The sequence below is a fragment of the Nyctibius grandis genome, chromosome 27 (genome assembly GCF_013368605.1).
Source record: "Nyctibius grandis isolate bNycGra1 chromosome 27, bNycGra1.pri, whole genome shotgun sequence".
Lineage (NCBI taxonomy): Eukaryota > Metazoa > Chordata > Aves > Nyctibiiformes > Nyctibiidae > Nyctibius > Nyctibius grandis.
Genome location: NC_090684.1, coordinates 1,464,004 through 1,489,068, shown reverse-complemented (window position 1 = coordinate 1,489,068; position 25,065 = coordinate 1,464,004). Strand labels below are relative to the sequence as shown.

Here is a 25,065-nt window from a genome sequence, read left to right as displayed (position 1 = left end):
AATAAGGCTGAAAGGAGTTATCTGGTATTTAAATAATTATTAGATTGAAGGAATAATCACAGGTCTGAGCCGATTTTTTTCCCCCTACTGTCATCCTAATGGAGACTATAATATTATTATTCAAATGCCCATGATTCTCATTGAGGGGGGAAGAAAAAAGGGCTCATTTAATCTCCATGCGACAGGGCTTCGGGAGGCCCGATTAGTCATTTCTCTTATTCCAGCTGTCACTCACTCACGGGCACCACAGTTTGTCATTAGGGGTATTTTATGCACATGAAAAAAAAAAAAAAGAAGAGCAAAAGAGGAAAATTAAAGCAAAACCAGAAAGAGAATCTCCTATGCAAAATGATGGCTCAAAGGAACAATTTTGATGTCACCGGCACGGCAGCTGCGTTTGCTTTGTGGTGCTGGTATCCTTTTGGGGTGGGGGGGTCTTGTGAGCAGTGATTTATACGCACCCCCCCGCCAGCACCGTGTGCCCTCACCCATCGCCTCTGCTCCGGCGGGTCCTGCATCCCTGGGACCCTCCGTCCCTCCGGAGGCAGCTCCGACAGCCCAGCACCTCTGAGACACAGCAAAGGCGCCTGCGCCCACCCCAGCTCCCTCACCTCCACCCTCCCGGCCCCAGCTCTCAGCCCAGTGCCACGGGCTTTTCCCCATGCTGTCCCCACATCGCTCCCGGCCCGGAGGCCACCAGGGTCCCCAACCACCCCGCAAAGGGGGAGCAGAGCGGGTGATAAAACCACTACAGTTTTTCTCCTAAGGCCATGTGGGTTTGGGGAGCTGCCTCACAGAATGAAGCCTCCTGAGAAATAACTGAGCTTGCAGGGAGGGGGGCGACGGGCCCACGATTGCTTTCGAAGCTGGAGGTGGATTCTGCCCTTTTTATAGTCCAACAAGATTCATTGCTGCGAGGCCGGGAGCAGGGAGAGCGGCTGGCTCGCACTGCTGACCTCCCCAGCAGGTCACCAGGCTGTCAGAAACCCCCCAGAACTATCAAAAGGGTCACCAAAGGGGTAGGCTACACTATATAAACCGAAATACAAGAACAAACCATTCAGAACAACCTCACCCCTGCACCAGCCCGACCCTTTCCCTTTGCATTGGCTCCATATCGTATCTGCCAACTGGAACGAGGGAAAAAAGCCGAGAGTTTGGCCATTTCTTTGTAATGCAAAGCAACGAGGAGGGCTCCTAGCGCCTTTTCTTTGGTTTTTTAGAATATTTTGATGCTAACAACAATAAGAGCAAGTTGTAAATCACCAGCGAGGTGCCTGGCATCAGGTCCAAGGTTCCTGCAGAGGTTCCCGAACCACAGGGATGACGAATACCAAGTCCTTCCTAAAGCATCACCTGCAACACCGAACCCGTTGGGTTTCGGGCTGAAAACCACCCTTACGCCCCACGCCTCGGCAGTGCCTGGCCCCACTCCGCAGGGCTGTGCTGGCAGCCGCAGGCAGGAACTGCGCCGGGAGCCGTGTCCCCACTTCCCCGGAGCTGCTTATTCACAGGGATGGTATTTCACAGGCTTGTCAGCTTTCTGAGAAAGAGTTAAGAGGGCAAAATACAGTATTGTGATTATTGCTTCCTCCAGCCCTGGGACAAGGAAGAGGAGGGGAACAACGAAACCCAGCCATGAAAAGGCATTTCCCTGATAACAAACACGATTGCACGAATTATGCACAAAATTTGTTCATATTGTCCAGACTTCAGACATTGTTTATACAACGCATACCAGATAAGCCACCTCTCTCCCCTCCATCCCCCTCTCAAGCACACACATCCCAACAGGTCTGGGGTAAAAAGAAACAGCAAGTCCCAGGGAGAGCCCTGCTGTACGCCCCATCTTTGCAGCTGCATTTTGGAGAGCGTGGCGCAGCCCCCTGACCCGACCTGCCGTTACTCCTGGCTCTGTCCCAGACTCACTGAATAGACCCGGCCAAGTCCTGTTATTCAGCCTCAGCCGTTCCACCTGTGAAATGGGGATAATGCTTTCATACGTGAGGCACTCGGGTGTTCAATCGATGGAAAACTCAACAGGGAGTCACCAGGCACAAACTGCGGTAGGAGAGCATGTGTAAGGGGCTGGTCCAGCGCTTCTTGGTGCACCTCTGTTCATAACCCTTTGATCAGAGATTGTTCAGCAGAGCAGAGCTACTCTCCCCTGTCAGTGGTGACAAGTAAACACAGGCACGGCTACCTCTGACCTGCTTGGATGCTGAAACATCCCCGCGACACAGCAAGGAGCCGTTCCTTTAACACTGACAAAATCCTCACCGCCTCCAAGGGAGCACTGGCTCCTCTGGCAAACCTAAAGCAGGACCGCAGCTGTGGCTCCAGTGTGGCTCACACCCAGCCGTGCATCGCAGCTGGAGACGTTTAACCCACCAACCCCAAAAGACGTCCAGAAAAATTCATAATCAGCCTAGGACACCTAGGTGGCAGAAATTAGACACCTTTTTCTTCCCCTGTGCTGCTACTTGACACCTGCTATCTGAGAAACCACAGCTGGCAGCTATTGAGCTTCAAGTACACTGCTGCGAAAGAGCTTATAAATTACCTTGCATCAGGAGAGGTGCTGGGAAAAGAGGACTTTATTCACCACGCGGTCCCTGAGGACAGACCCCAGGCTGGCGACAGCACCAGGCACTGCAGCACGGAGCACAACAGACCCTTATTTTCCTGGTTGCCTTGAAGTATGACACAAAGGGAAAATTTAATGCTTCTTCAGTTTCATAGCTGGTTTATTGAAGTTTTGGGAGGTCTCAGTTTCATCCAAACCTGTGTAAACAGGTCAATGGCTTTGGAGTACATTAAATCATACAAATTTGTGGCCAGAAAGCTGTGATTCTCTAATCCAGTCTCCTGCTGCAAGGACCAGCTATAATCATGTTTCAAGAGATCTCTCTCAACCGTCCTTAAGGACCTCCAGAAACAGAGTCCCCAGCCCCTCCAGGCAATCTAGGTCAGCATGGCCCTTCAAAAGTGCTTTTTCTAGTTTCTTACCCGAGTCCTGCTGGACTGAGGTTTATCCACCTCTCTTCTCTGGTGCACCTGAACATCCTTTGATTATTCATGGACTTTACTCCCAACAAAACAGAATTTAATGGATGGTGACCTTAGGCACAAGCAGATTAAACGACTAAATGATTTGCCTAAGGCTAGTCAAAAGGTCCCAGTGGCAAAGGCAGGAGTTTTATCTCCGGAGCCTCAGCCCAGCTCTCTCTCCCCAGGTGACATCCAGCTGCAGTTTATTACAAGAGAATATTACAGTGGAGCACGAGGGAAGATCACAGAGCGGCCACCGAACTGGAGGAGAAAAATAAGCAGCAGCTTCTCCTGGCCTCGCTCCAAGTGCACCACAGGCAAGTGAAGAACCCCAGCTTCAAATTAAATGGGTCCCCAGCCACTCCATTAAACAGAAATCCTGAAACAGAAATCCTTTGGCTGTGCCAGCCCTGTACAGCGAGCGGTGTTCGTTATCCCCAACACTCCCTACGGCAGCCAGATGTATTTACACAGTAGCCACAGCGCTGTTACCTAAGTAAACCAGGAAATTGTACATTTGTTAAAATTAGGTTCCGAGATGCTGAATCCCCAACTGTGCAGCTATAGATTTCACTCAGCCAGCAGCGCTGAAATTAAGAGCACGCCGCTGCCTGGGCGCACATTCAGGCCCCTTTCCCCACTTGAGAGGTGTTTGCTGGTTATGATGCTCCACGCCACTCCAGAACAGGATTATCTTCTCAGAGGACGAGCAATAACCACCACGTCAAGCTCACACAACCACAGGCCATCGCCCCGGGAGGGGAGGGCTGGTACGGCACCAAAGCGGGGCAGGAGCCGTCGGGATGAGAAGTGGGGGAACACGCCAAGGGAGAGGCTCATCCCTGCGGCGTGACCAGCACCATCGGCTCCCTGCTTTGCTGGGGATTGCAGCTGCCCAGCGCGATGCTGGCATTCCCGCTGCAGAAGTGGGAGAAATTACCACGCAGGTACCACTGCAGGATCACAAGGATTCGGAAAGGCAGAACACAACTGCAAAAGCCCTTAAATTAACAACAAAACTGAAGCAGACAGGTTGATGCAGGAGAGAGCTGCACAGCACTGAAGAACCCTTCAGGGACCATTAACCAGCCCTCCTCAGGCCTGTCTTGGTGGAAGTATGTGCTATGAACTGCAGTCAACAGCGGTTTTATCAGCGCCTCGAAGGAAGTGACTTCACTTCTCAAAGCCTCTTTACACAGGGTTCCCTGCCCTTTTAAGAGCATCACTGGGGTGCTTGATGCAGCTTTTGAAAGTGTTTCAAGGTGCCTGAACCCGGGGAAATGTAAAGCATCTTCGTTCCCTGCCCAGTCTGCTTCACCGAGCACAAGCAGCGACCGTTGCAGAACCACGGCCACGGGGACGGCAGCTGGCTGCTGGCAGGACCCCAGCGGGTCTCGTGCATCAGTGCCCAGGGGGGTCCCAGTGCTGGCAGCCAGGTGCCCCCAGCCTTGTGCTCTGAGCTCCCACCAAGGACCCCAATGCCTGGAGCCACCTCAGCTCCATCCCACCATCCACTGAACACCATCTCCTCTCCTACAGGATTTGGACATCAACGTCTACCCAGGAAAGTGGCTGCTTCCCACTCATCTGCTCCATGCTCCTCTGCCCTGCTTTTCAATTTCAGAGCTCTGGCAGATCACTGATTAATTCAAGCCTGTTTAATAACCTTTCTGTTTAGATGAAACAAGCTGTCTTGTTTTCTTTACTTCTAACACTAACTCTTGATTCTTTGTTAAGGATCTTTCCATCATTTAACAACTCTCTGCAACCGAGCTGACAACAGGATGGAGAAAGCATCTGCTTACATCCATGTCTGACATCAGCTAGAAGTCACCGCATGAGGCTAAAGAAAGACTGGACACCCCGATGGGCCAGAGGTTCTAAAATCCTGAGCCTGTCTTGCGAAATCATTAGCCTCTCTCCACTGGTTGTGGTAAACCCCTGGAGAGCTCAGGCCACAGCGCAAACACGGGGACCGCGGGGCCAGCTCTGGACAACACGGACATGAGGAAAGGAGACAGGGCAGCCGGAGTGCCCAAACTCCTCGCACAGCTCATCCCCAGGGAGAGTCACTGCACTTCTCCACCCTGTTGTGGGTGGGAAACATGCCTTGGAAATCCTGACAGCCGTTACGCTGCTGCGAGCTCAGCCCCGCGCTGTGCCCCCGGCGCAGCAATCGATTGGCAATGGCCAGGCGGGCGCGGGGCCCGGCAGCTGCTCCCACCACCGCAGACGGGCCCTGCGGCAGCACCGGCAGCCCTCTGCCCCCCCTGACCCCCACCTTCACGTGCCGTCCCCTGCTCTCCCGTGGGGTCCCCAAGCCGGAGGGCTCCGACACATCGGCTGGTTTGCAGCGGGGCCTCCTCCCTCCCCACCCGCAACCCCAAGTGCTGTGCACAAAGAGCAACAGGCGCGCGGGGACCCCGCTCCCGATGGGAGTGAGTTGGAGCCTCTCAGCTGTCTCCTGCCTCTTTGAATTTCAAAGCTGCACTTGTCTGTAGAGCAACTGAGTCATTTCCTTCCTATATCCAGCCTATCGGACTGGATCCAGCAGCGCCCGGAAAACAATAAATCCTTCAAGGACTTGTAAGGCCATATTTCACAGGAACGCAGCAAGCCTGCCTGCTTGGAGAGCTCCTCGCTCACTCTTCAATTCAACCCTCCTCCGTGGAAGCTGTCTCGCCCTTGCCCCAGTCCCATCCCTGCCGCTCCCACCTCCCCGGGCAGCACCGGGGCACTGCAGACACCCAACCATGGACCAGCACCCACAGTCCATGCGGGGTGACACCTCCTCACCACCCCGACCAGATGCATCACCAAGAGGCTGATGGATTAAGAACTGATAACGAAATTTCCTTGATTCCATAACACATACAGAGGATCTAGGAGGGAGAGAAGCTACAGATGAGTTTGTTGCAGGACTTCACCGATACCTTGGCAGACCGAAGCAAGGCTGCAGCGGCAAAGGAGTTTGCTCTACAAAATACAGTGGAGCAAAGCAACACGTGCAGGCTGCAGGTTCAATCTTATAAGCATCTCCTTTACAACCACAAATTGGTTTTCCAAATCCGCAATACACTTATATCAAATTCATCAGGATTGCTGGGGACAAAACCAAGGCAGAACTCAATGATTTGAGCTATATACAGCCTGAGAGCTGCAGAACTTCCACCGAAACAACAGGTCGAGATGCTCGATCAAAAAGAAACTCCTTCTACACCCAAATTTGAGTTTCCACGCAGCTCCGAGGACAACTGTGCATCTTCCAGGATCACATCAGTGCTGCTTCCACTGTTTTTTTAGAGGTCTGAAGCAAAGCCCAACTGATTTACATTAAGATTCATAACACTGTTAACCAAATGACCCCACATACATCAGAAAAACTAAACGACAAGGAAATTAATATTATATCCTCTTCAGTAACAAGATGGCTAAAGCAGATAATCTGGCAAAGTGTCATGTTTATAATGGAGATTTGCAGAGGATGCAGGAATTGTGAGAGATGAACAAATGAGTCAATATTTTGCTTTTTCTCAAGTTAAAATTTGCACTTTGTAGGAAAAACACTGACGGGGTTTGCTTTTTTTTTTTTTTTTTAAATCTTGAAAGGAGAAGGAAAATAAGTCAAAATTGTTTGTTTTTTAACAGGTCTTTGCCACTCCCTTAAGGGACAGCGTGAGGGCAGGTGCTGGCAGGGAAGGTGAGCTCCCACAGCCCTGTGCCAGCAGGACTCGTGCCCAGGGAGGCCCTCCCCGCTCCACTGCAGCGATGCCAGGCTTTTCTCCCACCAGCCACTATCTTCAACCTGCTCCTCACCTTAAAGCTTTGAAACTTTGAGAGCATTGCCCCATTTTCTACATCACCATTGCTATTGACTCGTCAGTTTTGGGCTGCCTGGCCCAGAAAATTTCCAAAGCAGCTAGCCCTTTAATTGGACTACCAAAAACCACTTGTCCTCTTAAAAGTAAACTAGATCTTGTATCAAGAACAGGACTGACATACAGCTCATTTTATACAAATCTGCCAGGAAGTGAAGGGTTAAAAAACCATATTGCTGAATTCACGCTCAGAAGTGAAGAACTCCACCTGCAAAGTCAGTCCCATCCCACCCAACTTGTCACTACTCCTGAGTTTAAGCCTCCAGTGACCCAGCACCCTGGGCAGGGTTTGTTTTTTTTTTTAAAAAACAGTTATACAACATCCTTGGAAGTCCTTAAAAGAGCCTCTTCTTTGTTGTTTTTTTTTTTTCCTCAGAATTTGCTCTAGAACTTCTCAGCTCAGACAAGTTGTGACCACCTCAGAGTCAGAAAATTTATTTGGTGGAACCGATGGAACAGATTTGCCCCTGTCACACAATTTATGCCTTGAAAAGCCAAGTTACGCAAGCACTTGTACCAGCACCTTATTATATCCCAGTGGACAAGCAAAGGGGCTCCTGCCTCTTTCTTCCAGCGAACTCAGGAGCGCTTGCCCACACTCCTTGGTTGCTATGAGATCCTAAAGACAGTCTAAACGCGTTACCACCAAATGGGCCTTTAACACAATTCCTGCTCTGGCCAAGCCAAAGGCACCACAGCCCGCTGACCAGAGCGGGGCTCATCACTGCACTGCAATTAACTCCTTGCAAACCGCAGAGAAAACTTGATAAAAACTAGGAGAGAAATAGCCTGCAGCAAACCTCTTGCTGCTGCATCGTATCTCAGCCAAACAGACTACTTACTGGGGATGTTTTTCATCTGGCCCTTCCAGCTTCTGTAGCACAATGGACAATGCCTCCGTAATGTTAAATTGACTTGGAAATACAGAGGGGCACAAGTCAGAATTTTTAGAAGGTTTTGGGCAGACACGGAAGCATTTCTCATTCCAAGGTGGACTTTGAGAAGCTCTTAGCCCCAATTTGCTTACTCCAGATTTTGAGAAGAGCTTATCCCCCACGTAAGTACGTAAGCACCATCTTTGGGAAGCACTCGATACATACCAAACTGACTCAGGGGAAAAAAACACAACCAAAGAAAAAACAGCTCTCCCACAGCAGCCTGGCCACGGCAAGCGGTCTTGCCCTTCTGGCTGTCCTGCATCTCACTGGCTGAACCCAGGAAGGGATTCAGGCATCTTCGTTCTTCCTTGTGCCCTACCCTCAGCATCAACTCTAAGTAAAAAGAAAACAGCAGAGGAAACGTTTGGGGGCCTGCAGGAGTACACTCAGGGACACGCTCGGCCCCTCTCGACACCCAGGAGCTCCCGTGGTTCAGCGTCAGCGAGACGGCAAATCTTCAGCATTAGAATAATTTAGCCAGCGAGGAAACCTCCAGCCACGCTGCCTTTTCCTCCCCACCCCACCTCTTCGCACTTCCACTAAAAATGAAAAGGAAATTCACAGGCTTTTTTTGTTGTTGTTGTTGTTTAAATAACATCACAGGCTGCGACATGAACCAGCAAAGGCAGGAAATATGATCATGAGGGCAGCGCTCCATCCTCTGCTCCTGTCACCGCGACTTTTGGGGGACTTGGCAAAGGAATGAGTAAAGGAGACAGCCTGTGTGTTTTATGGAGTTGAACTGTAACATCCCTGTTAAGCAGCCAACTTACCATTTCTCTGCTCTGACATCAATAAATCTGCCCAGCCACAGGGAACAAAGCTCTTCACAGGAACTGGCTACGCACGAATCCCTCCTATTTGGCTACCTGGGCAAGCCACCAGCCCGCCGGGGCCTGCGGCACTCGCTGCTGCTGGTGTAATGTTCCTGAAGTGGGAAATCACCTGGTTCGTGACTTGGGAAGTTCTAATGGGGCTACTGACACACTCCTGCTCATTACAGCACCTGCTTTTCCAACAGCCAATTCCCAGAACCTCAACTTCCCACTCCTGGGAGGGAAAACGGCCACTTTAGGCTATCAAAACAATCTTGACACGGCAAACTCTGAAAGCCCAGCAGTTGGGAAGCAAATAAAAATAATTCAAAGCCTTTGCTTTAAGTATTATAATTAATCTCAAAACCACAGAGCTCAAACTCACTTTTTGGAAGCTCACTCCCAGGTTAACAGACCAAAGCGGTGTTATGAATGAACACCGAGGAGAACCCCTGCGCACCTCCAGCCTCCTGCCCTCCCCTCGCTGGACGCCCGGTGCACTGCCCCACGCCACACACTCGGATGGCTCCGAGCTCTTACCACTGACACGGAACCGCTACGGAGGAAAAACTACACATAAATCTCTCCAGGAGGAATTTGTTCCCAGGCTCCCCAAGCCTGGAAATAACACGAGGAACTTGTTCCACGCTGAGTCAGGGTCTGACGGCGGCTCCCGGCCCAGCCGCGGTGGATCCGCTTCCTCCCCGGCGCGCGTCACGGGCGGCAGAGCCAGCACCAGCCCGGCGCTGCCCCAGAGGTTTCCTGTTTTCCCCAGTGCCGCGCGGCTTCCCGAGACACGGTACAGGGAAACGGGGCTCCGGAGCCTGACACCGAGCTGCTGTGGGAATTAAAACCGCTGTTTTTCGAATGCTGTTAAGAGCCAGCCAGGAGCTGAAAGCAAAATAAGCCATTTCCTTTAACCTTCCCCGATACACCGAGGGAAGAGCCTCTCCACAGACTATCACTGCCCCATCCAACCATCCGTTCACTGGGAAAATGGAGTAAGATTTGCCTGCGCACCCCAAGGGCTTCCCCCACACCCTGGCACTGCCATTGCTGAGCCCCAAGCCCGAGACGAGGCCACGGCAGGCACGAGCCACTGGCCCAGCCCTCGAGGAGCCCTCCTGGCCCCACCAAGTCACTGCTCAGAGGCAGAGGCCAGGACCACGCTCAGCTCCTCCTGCTTGCACCCACTCTGAACAGCCTCCTGCTCACGTGGACTTTTGCTGGTGCAACTGTTCCCCCAGAGGCTTCTGCTAGAGCAGGAAGACCCCAAACCAGCACCTCCCCTTGCTCCCACCAGCATTAGTGGCCGTGGCTGAGCTGTCAGCACAGCTCCGGTGTTATGTGGCACCGGCACCCACCGTGAGAGCCCACGCCACTCCCCACCGAGGCCGAGCAAAGGCTGATCTAACCTCCACTTACCGCGCTCGGGAGGAGGCTCAGCCTCGGCGGCGGCCAGGAAGGAGACAGCCCTTCCCGTGCAGCTCCCAGCCGTGAGGCACCCGGCTCATGCTCCAGCACCGAGCCCCCGCCACGCCGGCACAGCCCCAGGTCAGGCAGCGGCTCCGTTAATGAGCCCCGAGAAAGGAGCAGCGGTGGCGGGAGGCAGCGAGGTGAGAGGTCAGTGTAATATTTACTCAGACGTCACCTTTCACTTTTATGAAGCAGGGAAATGGTGCCGGAGCAGGAAAAGGGCTGCGAGGGACGTTCCTGCCTGGGAAGCCGCTGTCACACCAAGCACAACACACAGCCGGCTCCAGAGAGCCAGGAGCCCTCCATCAGACCCCCCAAAACTGCGCACAGGTAGGGATGGGCTCTGGGCTGTCCCCACCATCGCTGCCAACTATTCCCCACTGCACAGAGGGAACGGCTGGGGCAGGCAGGACCTCTGAAGAGCAGAGAGCCTCTCTGGGTCCCCTGAGCCTCAGGAGATCCCCAGCCAGGAGCCCCTCACACAGCCAGGCCATCCCTCCGCACTGGCCCCGCTGCCGGGTGCGGGCAGGGAGGAGCAGCACTGGCTGCTGTCCTGGCACAGCGAGGCCCTGGCGCACAGGGCTCTCCCAGGCTCCCTACTGCTCTGCTTTTGGAGTTGATCTGGGCTTTTTTTATAACATGACTCTGATGCCTTTTATCTCCTGCTCTGAATGCAATTTTAGTCCAGCCAAAGCAGGATTAAATTTTCATAATACGATACATTTATCTCGCTTTTCACTCCCCTCCCGTCACCACCTCCCAGTTTGATTTCACCCAAACAGAAACAGCGATTACAGTGAGAAACACGAGATGGGCTCTATCCGATACCGGAGGGGAGGGCACCTCTTTCCCAGCACCCTGTCCCTGGCAGCCCCCCACCCCGCAGCAGCCAACGCCAGGCTGACAGCATCGCTCGGGCCCTCCGGGACGCACTGATGGAGCACAGCTCAGACTCAAAACCAGCAGAGAACAGCAGATTAGGTACATCACTGACATACATTGCACTCGTGTGTTTGATAAACTTGTGCTTTCCTGGTGAAGTCCTGCTAGAGCAGCCTCCCCCCTACTCGAACAGCTCTCAGCGCTCGGACCACAGTGGGCAGAGGAGCCACGACGGGGAGCGATGCTTTCCTGGACAAGGGCAGGGAGAGGCAGCCACAGCCAGCCTGCCTCAGCCAGGAATTTCTGAAAAGCCCCAAAATCCTCCTGCCCCGCGACCCCCAAGTGCTGCGCTCAGCCAAGCGCCGGGCCAGCCTTGCAGTCCCCATAACCCGTGTCCCCTCCGAGGGACCAGGGCTCCCGCACCAGCCACAGGCTGCATCCCAGCACAGCTCTGCCAGCCGCTGGTTTATGTTCGTTTTTCAGCTGGGCTCCGCCAGCCTGATCCGGAGGAGCCCCTCTAGTGGGATGAGGAGGAATTTCAAGCCCACATCCCACTCCCACCTCCTCCCGAGCTCTGCCTGCACCAGCCGCCCCCGGCCCCGCTGCCCAGGGTGGGCGGTGGGCTGCAGGAGGGAGCAGCTCACCAGTTACCCACCCCACTTGGCCAGAGCCATTTGGGGCAAAGTCAAAACCAGGCTGGAAAGGCAGATCCTGGGGAGGCGGCGCAGACGGGAAGGACCGGAGGAGGGAAGGAGAAGACAACACACACTGAGGATAAATCCCCTTCACAGCAGCAAAGGGGGGGGATGACTTCCATCAGCAAAACATCCACCTTGGACAAAACGTGCCACCGGGACCACACGCTTCACCAGCAAGCCTGGGCCTCGCTGCAGAACGCGGGCTGGAGGCGTCGCAACCCCAGCCGGGTTGGCGCAGCGGCACGTGGGGGCCAGCCCGAGGCACCCGGCTCACAGCCCATCTCCCTCGCTGGCACTAAACCACACAGTAAATACATAGCTTTTCCCTGCAGAGGAAGAATCTGAACACAAGCCCTGGGCAGCCGCCTCTGCCGCCCAAGGACAGCACGCTGCCCTCAATTCTGCTTTTGTTCCTGCTTTGCTTTTCATCCCGGAGGCTCCTTCTGCACCACTTTTGCAGACAAAGAGCTCGTGGACCCCTCAGACCAAAACGCCTTCAAGCTTCGCGCAGCCGAGCCGTGCCCTCGCCCTGCGCCGTGCCCCCAGAGGAAGGTGGGCACCCAATTAGCCGAGCTAAGGCGGTCGTGCACAGGATGCTCTTGGTGATAAAGACACATCAGATCCGGCCACGGGTGTTTGTGGCTCAGCCCAGGGAAGAGCTTGGTAGCACCTTTTCCCCCTTGGTTCCCCCTTGCCCTCCCCTTTGCTGTTGTGGCGGTGGCCTCCTAGCCAAGCTGGTTAAGAGATTAACACTCTAAAAACCACATTTACTCTAATTAGCCATGAAATCTTTGTAACTAAGTGAAAAAATGTTTCCCTTGAGGGATTTTTGTCCATTCATCGCTGTTTGAATTGCCAGGGAGAGAGAGGGGAGGGGAAAAGAGAAAAGAGGGGGGGGAAGAGAGAAAACCCCCTCAGATCTAATGAATTAAGAGCAGAATGCCCTGGGGGAGCAGCGGGCTCCTGCACAACACGGGCACCTCAAAGGGGGCTTTTCACGGGCTCCAAGGGGATGCTTCGGAATTATTTCGAGTTAACAGAGTGTAACACAATGCTCCGCTCCCCGTCGGAGCCGGGCAGCTTGGCCAGCGCGCTGGGATCCTCCCGTCCCTTCCCAGGGATGGACGGACGGACGCCGTGCCCGGCCGGGTGCCCCTGCCCTGCAGACAGAGGAGGGGTCAGGGCTCTGCTGGCAGCACAGCCAGAGCTCCCCAGTTACTGTTTTACTGGGAAAAACATTTCAGAAAGAGTTAGGTGGGAGGGGGGCAGAGAATCATGCCACAACTTAGGCCCATAAATATTTCATATCGCTGGAATAAGAACAATTATATTCCTGCCAGCACTTTTCTTGTGTGTTTTAAATGTGTCACCGCCTTCTACTTTCTCCCCCGTTTGTGTTTCTTGTAACAGGCCCATGAAATAAAGATTAGCTGAATAATCAAGAGTGTTTAGAAATGTGAAGGGGCCTGTCTCAGGAGCACTGCTGCTCAGGTTCATCTTTTTTTTTCTTTTTAAGGATGCCAAACGCAGATGGGGGAGTGCAATTTTCACCCCCTGTAAGGGCCGGGCTGGAGCTGGAGCGAGCGCGGCGCCCGAGCGCGCAGGGATGAGGCGAGCGGAGAGCACACGCTTCCCCGTCACAAATGACAGCCTGAACGCCGCGCGGAAGAGGGGGCACGGTCCCCCGTTACATATTTATTGTTCAAACTGCAGAGGGGCCAATTAAAACAGCTTGATCAGTGCCACGTTCAAACAGACGCATCGGCGCTCGGGGAAGCGGGATGCGCGGAGCAGGTGTGTGCCTCCCTGTTGCCATACAGCGCAGCCCGCTCCTCCGAGAGCCACCGCAACAACCCCGGCTGAACAAAGGTACTGCTGAGACACAGCCTGGCTCCCACGGGAAAGCATCGCAGTGACACCAAACCGCCAGCACAGCTTCCCACCTTAAGCCTGCTCACCACACGCCCTGTGCAATTTCTGCACGTTAGCTTTTGCTTTCTTCCCTAGCTCAATTCTCCATATACGCTGCCTGCAGCATGAGACAGTGCCCCTGCACCTGCCCCAGCTTTTGGCCAGTCCAAGACCTGCTCTAGCCTCCCACATTTAGCTGCAACAGGAGTTCCTGAAGTAAGTTCTGGAAAGCCTTGTAGTGGTAGTTAAATCGGAGACCTCAGGAAGATGCCGCAAATCACATGTTTCCCCGCGACACCACAGGCTCTGCCCAGCAAACTGCTCCAAATGTCATTCCCATTTAGCTGCTTTGCAAGCCAATTTGTCACATACTAATGCAATTTGCCGAAGAGAGTTAAAGAGCACAGGGCAGTAGCAGTCACCTCTTCTCCAGGCTCCCACAGCCAGCCTGGATCTGCATCTTCCCTTCTGCACCCAGCTGAGGTTCCCCTCTGCTGAGAGGCAGGGGAAGCCCAGGGTTAACACGCAGAACGAGACCGAGCGTGGTAAGAGCACCAGGAAAAGCTGCTCCCATCATATCGGTGGATGGCGTGCAGATCTTATGCAGCATCTGTTACCTGTTTCCACCGCACAGACTTGTTATAAGCCGGGGGGAAACTCCACAATTGATTACATCGAACAACACTATAAAGACAATGAAAAGTAAATTGGGTTACTTTATCTTCTTGCAACAAGCGCTGTGGAGATGGTTAGAAGAGTTGAGAAAGATGACTGGTTTGCTAGATAAGCCATTTCACGACAGCAGTTGTGCATTCACGGTACTCACTGCTTGCACCAAGTTTCTTAAATCAAAGCTATTTTATCTGGTTCCTTGCACCACCCCAAAATATCACATTTAAGCCTTGAGGGTCCTCAAAGTGACAACAAACGGCAAAAGGACGGCAATAAAGACCAAAAAATATTGCATTTTAAAGGATCTAACACCTTGGTGTTAAAGGAAAAAAAAAATAAACATCTGTTCTGAAGATGGCACAGATTTCTTTGCAGGCATCTGTCTTTCAGCTGTAAAGTAGGTCATTTGATTTAACTTTTAGACACCGTATCAATGAAGCCATCCAGAGAAGAAGAGACAAGACCATCTCTGTGAGTCAGCTAAGATCTATTAAACACATTGAAGCCACCAGTGAAGCATCAACTGCTCAGCAAATAACAGGGAAACCCTGTCAGCAGCAGGTTTTTACATCATGGTACTCTGCTAACTTCACATTCTCTCACCTCCAAGCCAGTATCTTGAACTGCAGGTCACAGATGTACAGGTTTTTTTCCCCTCAACCACTTACTATTCACCTCACTTAATATTAACCTATTGACTTTCTGATAGCCCTTAGAACACAGATTAATTGAACATCATTCCTCCAGGAATGTGAAAGCATTGGCCAGAGCTTGAGTGGAGACAAAGCCCGTAACGCCTGACTGTGCCAGGTTACACGCGGGTCACAGCAGGGGACAGCCTGGCACCACGGAGGGCTGCACAGAGCTGCGACCAACACAGCTACGGGGCTGGAGCAGCCGGGGACCATCGCACAGAAGTTAGGATTCCCCTGAAGGGAGCACAAGTGCATTTGTCTTCCCTCCCCTTTCAAAAAGGGTCTTGCGAGGATTTGGGAAAGTTTTAATGGGGATTTTTTCCAAGATTTAAGGGTGTTTTCAAAAAAGTCCCTCCCTGCCAACAGTAACTTTTTATGGAAACGAGTTTATTCTGGTGCATTGGCTGCTCCAGACCGTGACTGAGCGGTAACAAATGACAACGGAATTAACGAGAAAATACACGAACGTGTAACACGTACGGGCACGGAAAACGGAGCGGGGAGGGAGGGGGGGAGGCAGATGACCAGGAAGTGGGGAGTTCGGGGGGTTTCCTCACGGCCCCCCGCGAGCAGCGCTGGGCAGCACCCCCGGGTGCCGCTCCCGGCAGAGCCGGTTCCCCGGGCACGGGCGGGCACTCGGGTACCGGCGCCGCGGCGGGGCCGGTGCCGCGGCGGGGCCGGTGCCGCCGAGCGCGGCCCCGCGGTCCGCAGCCCTCGGTGCCACCCGCGGGAGGCGGCCACGGGGACGAGCCCAAACCTCCTCCCGGCACCTCCCCGGCCGCCCACCCGCACGACCGCGGCGGCGGGGATGCCCGGGGGAGCCCCAACCCCAGGACGCCCCGCACCCCCGGGGATGCCCGGCGGCAGGAGCCTCTCGCCAGCCTCGGCCACTCACCAGACCTCGCAGCGCCGGTGCCGCCCGGCTCACGGCGGGGTAATCCACACGGCCGCCGACACCATGGAAATCCAGGGCCGGGCGCCCGCTCCTCCTCCGCCGCCTTCCCGCAGCCCCTCAGCCTCCCCCGGCGCGGCGCGGCTCAGCCCCGCCGGCCTCTCATGCCTCCGCAGCCCCGGCTCCCTCCGCCGAGCCCCGCCGCGCTCCCCGCCCGCCGCCCGCCCCCGCGCCGCCCCCGCTCCCCGCGTTAACCCTTCCGCAGCCTCGGCGCCGGGGCTCAGCCCGCCCCCCCCGCAGCAATCGCGGTGCGGGGGAGCGCGGCTCCCCCTCCTCACCGAGACAAAGCCCGAGAGCGCGGAGCGGGGCCGCCTCACCTCGGCGCGCTGCGCAGCCCCGGGCCCGCACACCTGGGCCGGGGCCGAGCCGTGATGGCGTTAAGGGATCCCCCACCTGTGCCCTCAGCTGTCCCGCATTTATCGGGCTACAGCCTCCCCTCAGCTCGGGGAGGGAGGGGAATGGAGGCTGCTGGTTTCTGTCCCCAGCTCTGACCCCCTGCACATGGTTCTGTGTGGGGGGAGCAACGCTTGAGCTCTGTTCCTCAGTTTCCCCATCCATAAAATGGGGTTGACAACTCAGTTTTCTGCCGATGCCACGTCACCTCCAGCAGAGCAAAAGCTACACGTGTGCCACAGAGCCCCTGAAGCCACCGACCTGCACACCTCCTGGCCTGCCAAAACCACGGGGGCCACGGCCAGCTGGGACAGGGAGGCCTGCGAGCACCCGCTGCAGGTTTTTAGGGGAGAATAGACACAACTGCCATTAGTTTTGCCCCATGTACAGGGTTCAGGAGCCTCTTGGGCAGGGGTCCGGCAGGGAATGCCTTTGCACTCCCCTGTGCAGCTCCAGACCCTGCGCTTTTCCCCCTCCTGAGAGGGCTGTGAAGCACAGCCTGCGTGGCCCCTCTCCAGGGAGAACCGGACAGGTTAGCTTGCCCGTGTCTCTCCCCATCCTCACCACATTTACCATCCTTCAGAAAAGGATTTCCCTTCCAATAGCGCCTGTATAACCATCAGTGTGACACGGACATACCTCCCCACACGTCACAGGCAGGAGCCCAGCCCCACTCCCATGAAAAGGGTCTCCTCGACTTCACTGCAAGCTCTAGAGCAGGAGATTTTGGCATCCTGGCAAGATACACAGGTTGCAGCTGTTTAGCTCAGGAGAGGAAACAGAAGACACTCAGTGGATGGCAGCATTGGTTCCTTAGCAAGCTTTTCCCTGTCGCTGTTCTGTCCCTAATACAGTTACTGTGCCGTGCATTCACAGCGAACGGTACCAAATTCTATTACAAATACCATCCTTGGTTAAGAGCGCATCCCCGTAATGCAATTTCTCCTTTTGCAGAAAGCCATACGAGGCAGGTATGTGTCTCAACAACCATTTCTCTCCTCTTTGCAGGACTGTCTGCATCCTGTCTTCTGTTTATTATTTATTGATGGTCAATTATGTTCCTGTATGGAGAGTCTGGCTCAAGCTAATTACAGGATTGCTCAGCTGGGGACCAGCCCCAGACTCACAGAGCAGCTCATGCACAGGGCGTGTGAGCAAAGGGCTGTTCCAGCATGTGGGGAGCAAAACAAAACAGGTGGAGATTCACCTGGGTTTGCTCAGGTGATGGATGTGCTGCTGGGCTAATGAGTTGTCTGTGGGCTTTAAATATTAGCAAGCTCTTTGCTGAAGCAACTGCTGGAGAAATCCTTCTGTGGCTATTTGCATTCACCCTTTCCTGGAAAGGGTGATAGGTGTAAGTCTGGAGCCGTAACAGAAGAAAGGACCTGCCCCTAATTCAATCAAATACATCTGGTGACAAATGTATAGAGATGCACATACACGTAAGCGTACAATCCTACATCCACAAAACTCCACACAGCCTCTGCCCACACGCATATTTACGCACACACACACAGTGTCACCACAGAGACACAAACTAAACAGCCAGGAGTGTAAATATTAGTCCCTGCCTGACACTCCCCATCGCCGTATGCATCTGGGCACCTGACGCTGGCGCTGGGGACAGAAAGGGCCCGTCCTGGGACCGCCCTGGGGTAGAGCAGCGTGGGATCCACCTGGGTACCAGCAGCCGCACCCCTGGCAGGACAGTCACCGACACACACACCCGCGGCTTCGCCGAAGAACCCATGGGCAGCGCCAGCGTGGGCACAGAGCCCCTCAGCCCGCTGCCCAGGGAGCTCTGAGCTGTGCCGAGAAGCAAACCAGGAGCTCACCAACCACCGGCCAAGCAGGGAAGATCGGCTATAAAGCCATCTTCAAAGTGTTGGCACACAACTTCTCATCCCCCCGACACAGGGAGCCGAGCGCTCCTTTTCTGCCGGGCAGGATCCGGACCGCGGATGACAAAGCAGCCTTTAAGCAGCTGCTGAAGAGAGGCATCAGTGAAAGATCGGTCTCTGTTTCTAGCCTGTGTGTTCACAATTTCTCTCTGTCCTCATCTTTGATAAACTCCCTTGCTTCAGAGCGCAGGGGTCATGAATCTGTCTGAGCCGGGTGAGGCGACGGGCCTTTCAATCCTTCCAGCACCGCCTCTGCGTATTCGCTGAGAGTCCTGGATAACGCGGGTTTATCCATCGCCTCTGGTGCTGCTCTCAGTGCCCGCAGACGCAGCAGGACCCAGCGTCAGTATCTGCTCTGCATTTGCCATTCCCAGGGTAATAAAAAAAATTCTGCTCTTCCCTCAGTTCTAAAGCAGGAAAATATCCTTTTTTTTTTTTTCCCCTTCCCTGTGTCCGTTTAGGAGAAGCTGCTGAGTTCAGAAAAGCAGAGTCCAGGCCTCTGGTCCCCAGCTAGGACTGGCTGAGAGCAGCTGCAGAAGCTGTGCGAGGGGAAGAGCACCATCTATAGGCACCGTCTATAGGCACCGTCTATAGGCACCGTCTATAGGCACCGGACAGCCGGCTGCTCGCAGATGCCAGTGCCTGACAGCTTCTAGTTACTCGCATCATATCTATCCACGTAATATTCAGCAGAGCTAATAATTATTCAGCTCTAATCACTACAATAGAAGGCTCATAGGCAGTTATTTAGAAATGATTGTTTCCACTCAGTTATTACTGATGACAGCGAAAGGAAATATCACATAGTCAAACCTACATGTATATGGGAAGCTGAGTGAAAGATCAATGGGAATTTAACTAGCACTTTATGCTATTCTTGCTCTTTAGAAGAATCTTGTCAAGCAATTTTTTTCTCTCTACTGTTCATAATACCTTCTTCGAAAATGAAAAGGATTTTTCTTTTCCTAATGCACCTCATCCTTTCCCCTCCTCAGATTTTTCTCATAAATGTGAGCTTCAGTTCCTGCCTCTCTATCCCCTGGTTTGAACTGAGCTGAAATTAACTCAGAAAGGTTTTTTCTTTCTAAAACAAACTCTGGTTTCATTAAGTGCAAGGGCAGGAGAACAGAAAGTCTCCGGATCCTGAGTTACAGAGTGTCTTGTTACTGTCAAAACCACAATTGCCGACAACGTCCGTGCTGAGGTTGTGTGTCAGAAATTCAAGGTGCACACAATATGCCATTTTTAATAGTCTTCCTACAGCTAAGAATTGCCTCAGTCGAGAAAAAGGGGATCATACAGGGAAGAGCAGAAAAGTAACCCTGCAAAGATACTAGTAATGTTTAGTGATGTTAAAAACCCACGACATTCCTAGCACCCCCAGACAGGAGAATTGCAGAAATCCTCAAAAATTGCAGCAGGGCCCATTGCAACACAAGTGTGCAGTGTTTAAGACATGGGTATCCAAGGAGGGGGGCTTTCAACGGGGAGCTGTGACAGTGCTTTTCCAAAATATCTGCTCTAAATACCTGCATCTGAGTTTCCTCAGGACCTGCTGAAGTTTGTTTGCAGGGTTCCCACCTCCCCAGTACACTGAAGGGGTGTCTTGGGGGAGAAACATCTACACGACTCAGTTACTAGCGCTGTGAAGCCTGAAAGGTGGGCGCTGTGATTAACAAGCTGTTTTAGCAATAAATCACCCCAGCATGCTCACTGCAGCATGTTCATTGGAAATCTTTAGTTCCTTCATCATAACGAAATGAGTATTTCAGGCTCCCTGTCCTAATGAACATAAAATACGGAGCATATTGTCAAACACGCTGTGGCTCTGCCTTTTATTCTACAATAATCTTTTTAAGTTTTCTGTAGGCAGTGTGTATTACTGACAATGCAAAACCAAATTAAACGCAAAACTAAATTATTTTAAACCTTAATTTCATCTCTTTTGCCCTCCTGTCTGAGGAGATTGAGATTTTTTTCCCTGCATAACGGGTGGGAGGTGGGTGGAGCTGGAAATCCTTTGATTTGTGGGTCTGTGAGTGTTAATCTGCTGCTGTGAATTCTGCAAAGCATTTTGTAAGCGACTGAGGAACACGGAGCGTGAAGTCTGCTTATCGTTTCATACTCTTTTCAGTATTTCTTAGGACTTTTTTCAGGAAAGGAAGGGGAGGGAGATGTTCATAGTCAAATGCAAACTCAGAAGTTTATAGCAACGCCTTTCAGAGTTCAGCTGAAGTCAGAGAAAGGCAGGGCAGGTACAGGCTGATTTTAAATACTCTTATCACCAACCTTGACACAACCACTAAGAATACAGACTGCCACAGGAAAAGATATAAAAGAAAGAAAATTAAGACTTCAAGAGCACTAACCTTTTAATGTACCTCCTAATTTAGCAGGTCACCTTTCCATCTCATCTGCTTCTCCAGAATCTCCTTCCAGCTTTCTCAGTGCACACGTGCACTGGGCAGGGCTGTGTCACGGACACACGGTTTCGTACCTCCAGGGAGATGTTCTGCTGGAGACCAGGCTGGCCAGGCGCCGAGCGTGAACCGGGGCTCCCCTCTCCTGCCTTCCTCCGTCACGTCTCCTCTGCAGAGATGTCTGCCCTGAGTCAGAAAAGATGTATCATAGAGGGTGATTTATTTCATGTGTGTAAGTGATTATTGCAGAAAGGTCTTCAGCTTAATTGATGTATTGGATCATGTATGATAAGTGTATCCAGGGAGTTTTCACATCACAGGCAGATGTACAGAGAGGGACCTCCTCTGGTTCCTTTCTTTGCCTCAATACCCAGCAAGGGGCCCAGGAATATTGGGGGGATTAATGTCACAACAGAGGGAAAAAGTCTGCCATTCAATCTATTTAAACATTTCATTTCACCAGAGCACCAATTAAACATTCCCTGTCTGAAGAGACCACGGATTAAAGCAAAAGCAATGCTGAAAAAAATAATAATCTCTTTGGAGATCTGCCTATGGATGGATCTTTTCTCTCAAATGATCAAGGAAAATATATGAAATTTAAAAAAAAAAAGACCTCTTAGAAGTAAACTTTAGGGCTATGTGAATAATTTCTCCCTTCCTTGTCTGTGCTCCCTTTCATGAGCTTTTACTTTCACTGGCACCTTCTCCCTTGCAGCCATTTGCATTGCCTTAATTAAAGGGAGCTGGCAGCCACAGCAGCTCTGCAGACAGCCGCCTCCTGCCCTCCGTGGGTCTGGATGGGGCGTTTCAGATGCTGAGCCCAAGCGCTCGGGTCTGGGAGAAGCGGATGAAACCACGCCGACAGTCCTGGCTCACGCTGGGATCAAACCTTGACCACAAACCGAGGAAGTCCACTCCAGCTTACAGCCAGGCCAGGGGAAAACATCGGGTTTCCTCCAGCGTGAGCCCCAGAGCTCTCCCAGGCGGTCCCTGCTGAGCTGGTGGTGTCTTAGCAAGCTGCTCTGGTTTCAAGCAGTTTCCTTCTCACTAGAGAAGGACCAAAAGCACAGTTTTTTTCTCCCAAAAGGCCACTCAAGGTGGTGGCGATGGCACCTCCCCAGTGCCAGCCTGGCGGGCAGTGTACCCTTGCTCATTGGGACCTGTGATGAAGTATTGGGGAGTAAACCAGAAGAAAACGCCTGTCCAAACCCGTGTTACTCTTACTCCATGACTGACACCAGAAGCACTGCCATGTGGTTTGCAAGCTGTGCACCTGCTGGCCTCTATTTAAGCAAAGCAACTCACGCTTTCAAAATGATAGGAATGGACTAGATAAAAAAAAAAGAGATCAAGTGTATTATTTTTCCCAACTCAAACCCCTCCGTGGCTGTGCCAAGACCTACTTCCAGCTCCTCTCTCTTTATTTGGATAAGTGGAAGGTTTAAATGAGAAAGTTTTCCTTGGCAAATATGTATTGGCAGCGGAATCGCACCAGTTAAATATACCCAGCCCAGACAAAAGGAGAAGGCTGTTTCTCATTATGAATGCTCGTATTTTTCTGTTCCATGATTTCTGGTGTTGCCTGGGCCAGAGGTTTAACTCAGCGAGAGGAGAAAAGGGGCAGAGGGAAACCAAACACGCAGACTTTGCCAATGTCTGATCAACATCTCTGAATTCCTCAGCACCGCTGGCACCGCACCATCCTCAAGCTCCACCTCCCATGGCATTTTCAGGGCTTGAATCATTTCAAGTTACTCGTGGTCACTCCAAAAACAAGTCTGAGAGCCCCCTTCTCTGAGGGGGTAATTCCCACACGAGCAGAGCCCTCAGAGCCTTGTGTTTGGCCATCCAGGCGCCGGTCCCACAGCCCGCACCAGCAGGTTTCCCACGAGGGTATGACCCTTCCCTCTCTCGCCTCTCAGGATGCAGAGAACAGAGCTCCTCTGCAGAAGTCCTTAGCCTAGAAGTAATTCAAACTAAATTTAAATAAGACAACACTTCAGCAGACTATCTGTAGATCTGAATAACTTATTTTAAGATTATTTTATCATTTATTTCTTCTGGGGCATTGGACACCAAGTGTGGGTACCCATCTAGCAGTTGTGGCACTTGCCATGAACAAGTAAGCATTTATTTCTGGTTAAAGAGGCTTTAGAAGAACTACCCCAACATGCTGCAGTGAATGTGACATGGAAGAATCCCAGCTGGGTCTATATTCCACATTGATAAGCTCTGGGCTTATCATTACAAGTATTATTTCATTACAAGATATTTCTTAGCGAAAAGCAGAAGAGACTACAAGGCCGTCCCTTGCAAGCAATAGAGAAACATAAGTCATTAACAAATCTAAACAAAAATAATAAAGCAGAGCCAGAAAAACTGAATGTGCTTCACACTGAAGAACAAAAGAAACGGGAACCATTTGTTACCTAATAAAGGAACTGGAAAAGAAAGTCTTTGACGGTAAGGGAGGACGATTTGCTCTCATGGGCCAGTGAACATCCAAATATGTACAAGCTGTTCGCAGCAGACTGATTGCAGCTAGGCCATAATGCTATTGTACATGCTCTAAAAAAAAAAAAACCCCAAGGAAAAAACACTACCACAGAGAGGTACTTCAGAAATAGATCATGGTCTATTCATTAAAACAGATTATTTTAGTGAAATCTATTTTTCCCCTCTCTTTATTGCCATGTTTTCTTTTATGTTAATTTTGCGTCTGTTTAAAGTTGAATTCCTTGATCTGCAACATCCTTAGCTTTAATTTTTTTCTTTTCTCTTACCAGTGAAATGAATTCAAATCATTTGCATTTATTGCAGAGAACATACAGCCTCATCTGTAGCCTTTAGTCTGTCTGAATTGCTTTTCTGCTTCACAAGGCACATAGTGTAAGTTGGAGCATGCCCCCTCGCCACTCTGCTACAGCCAGAAATAATGTAGTTGGCACTTCCACGTTTCTGTAATATTTATCGTATTGATCACATATAAAATAAATAAGCAAAATTACATTATCGGAAGCAATGATCTGATGAACCTATGGACCAAATCAATCACTTGGCAGAGACTTAAAAAAAAGCAGCAGCTTGCTCTCAACCATTTCTAAAGTCAATTTTCCTTACAAATAGGTTTCTCATCAACCTAAGCACCCTAGAGAGAGAACGTGTCCTTCCACTAGACCTCCTCTGAAACTAGGTGTATTATACATGGATGCTATGCCAAATCTAACTTCTTTAGAAGTATATACTTCCATTTCTTTAATTAACTTTAAAATCTTCTTTTAAAAACACTGTATTCATTTCATGGATTTAGCTTAAAGAGACCTGAAATACTCCGAGAGAATCATGACACACGAAAACAAGAGCTGGCTTCAGACTAGGCCTATCTGTTTAAATAAATCTGTAAAAACTATGGATATAAATACAGAGAATTCACACAGCTGGTATTACATTATCACCTCTTGTGCTTACAGGAACAATACTCTTCCTGCAATCCTATATGGCAAAGGAATAACTGCTGGAGCCAGGGGAAAACTGACCTCAGCAAATACATCATTAGAACACTAAGCTTGCTCCAAGCAGTTCCCTGCAGCTCTAGAGACCCAAGTGCTCCACTTCTCCACCAACTTCCAGCTCCACAGTCTCTTCTTTGGAGAAACTGGCTCTGGAGCAGAGAAGATGAAAATCACTAGGAGAGATTTAAATGGATGGCAGGGAATCCCCAAAGAGAAAACCAAGATATTCACCATTGTGAATGCTGGTTCTAAACATGCCAGCTTGGAAGTTGTAGGAAATATGAATCCCACAAAGCGTGTGTTTATGCTTAAGCACAGGTACTCTGTTATCTCCAGCAGATGCTACACCGCCTTGGTAAACAGAGATGGACCTGAGCACATGCCTGGGTGCGCTGCAATGAGGGTCAAAACGGAGAGGCGGAGGCATGCCGAGGTGGGTGACAACTGCTCCAGAGCTTTGCCACCAGCTGGGACCCAGCGGACGGCCGACGCCGTCGAGGGGCAGCGCACGGGCTGAGGCTGATCCTTCCCCAGTTCTTCCAGCAGCTTTATCAGCAGCAGCAGATGCTGCTGCAGTCAGATGGAAACGACACAAGGAACTTCCCACATGGCGTCTAGTCAAAGAGAACAAGGAGGATCTGCTAGAGGCTGGCTGGGGATACAGGGGAATCTCACTGCGGGGGGCAGACACAGCTATTTCCAGGTCAAGCTTTCCCTGCTGCGGTGCCATGTACGCCACGGTCCCAACGCGCTCTGGGTGCAGTACGGGGTCCTGGTTGTAGCTCTCCAGCTGAGAGCTGTTGTACTGCTTCATTGACAGAGAAGCAAAAGACTGAGGGGGGAAGTGACAGCAGGAGGGGATGGAGAC

The 25,065-nt window shown here is 51.8% G+C and overlaps 1 protein-coding gene across 4 annotated transcripts in view; it reads right to left on the bottom strand.

Moving 5' to 3' along the window:
- The window catches only part of PLXNA2 (plexin A2), a 215,217-nt gene that overhangs the window by 129,134 nt on the left and 61,018 nt on the right, over positions 1-25,065 (bottom strand). For 2 of the 4 annotated variants that reach the window (XM_068419454.1, XM_068419456.1), the window contains exon 2: positions 20,632-20,868. The gene's annotated coding sequence lies outside the window, so the exon portion shown is untranslated. Of the gene's footprint in view, positions 1-15,911; positions 15,997-20,631; positions 20,869-25,065 lie in introns of those variants that run through there. The other 2 variants (XM_068419457.1, XM_068419458.1) reach the window with 2 other exon arrangements.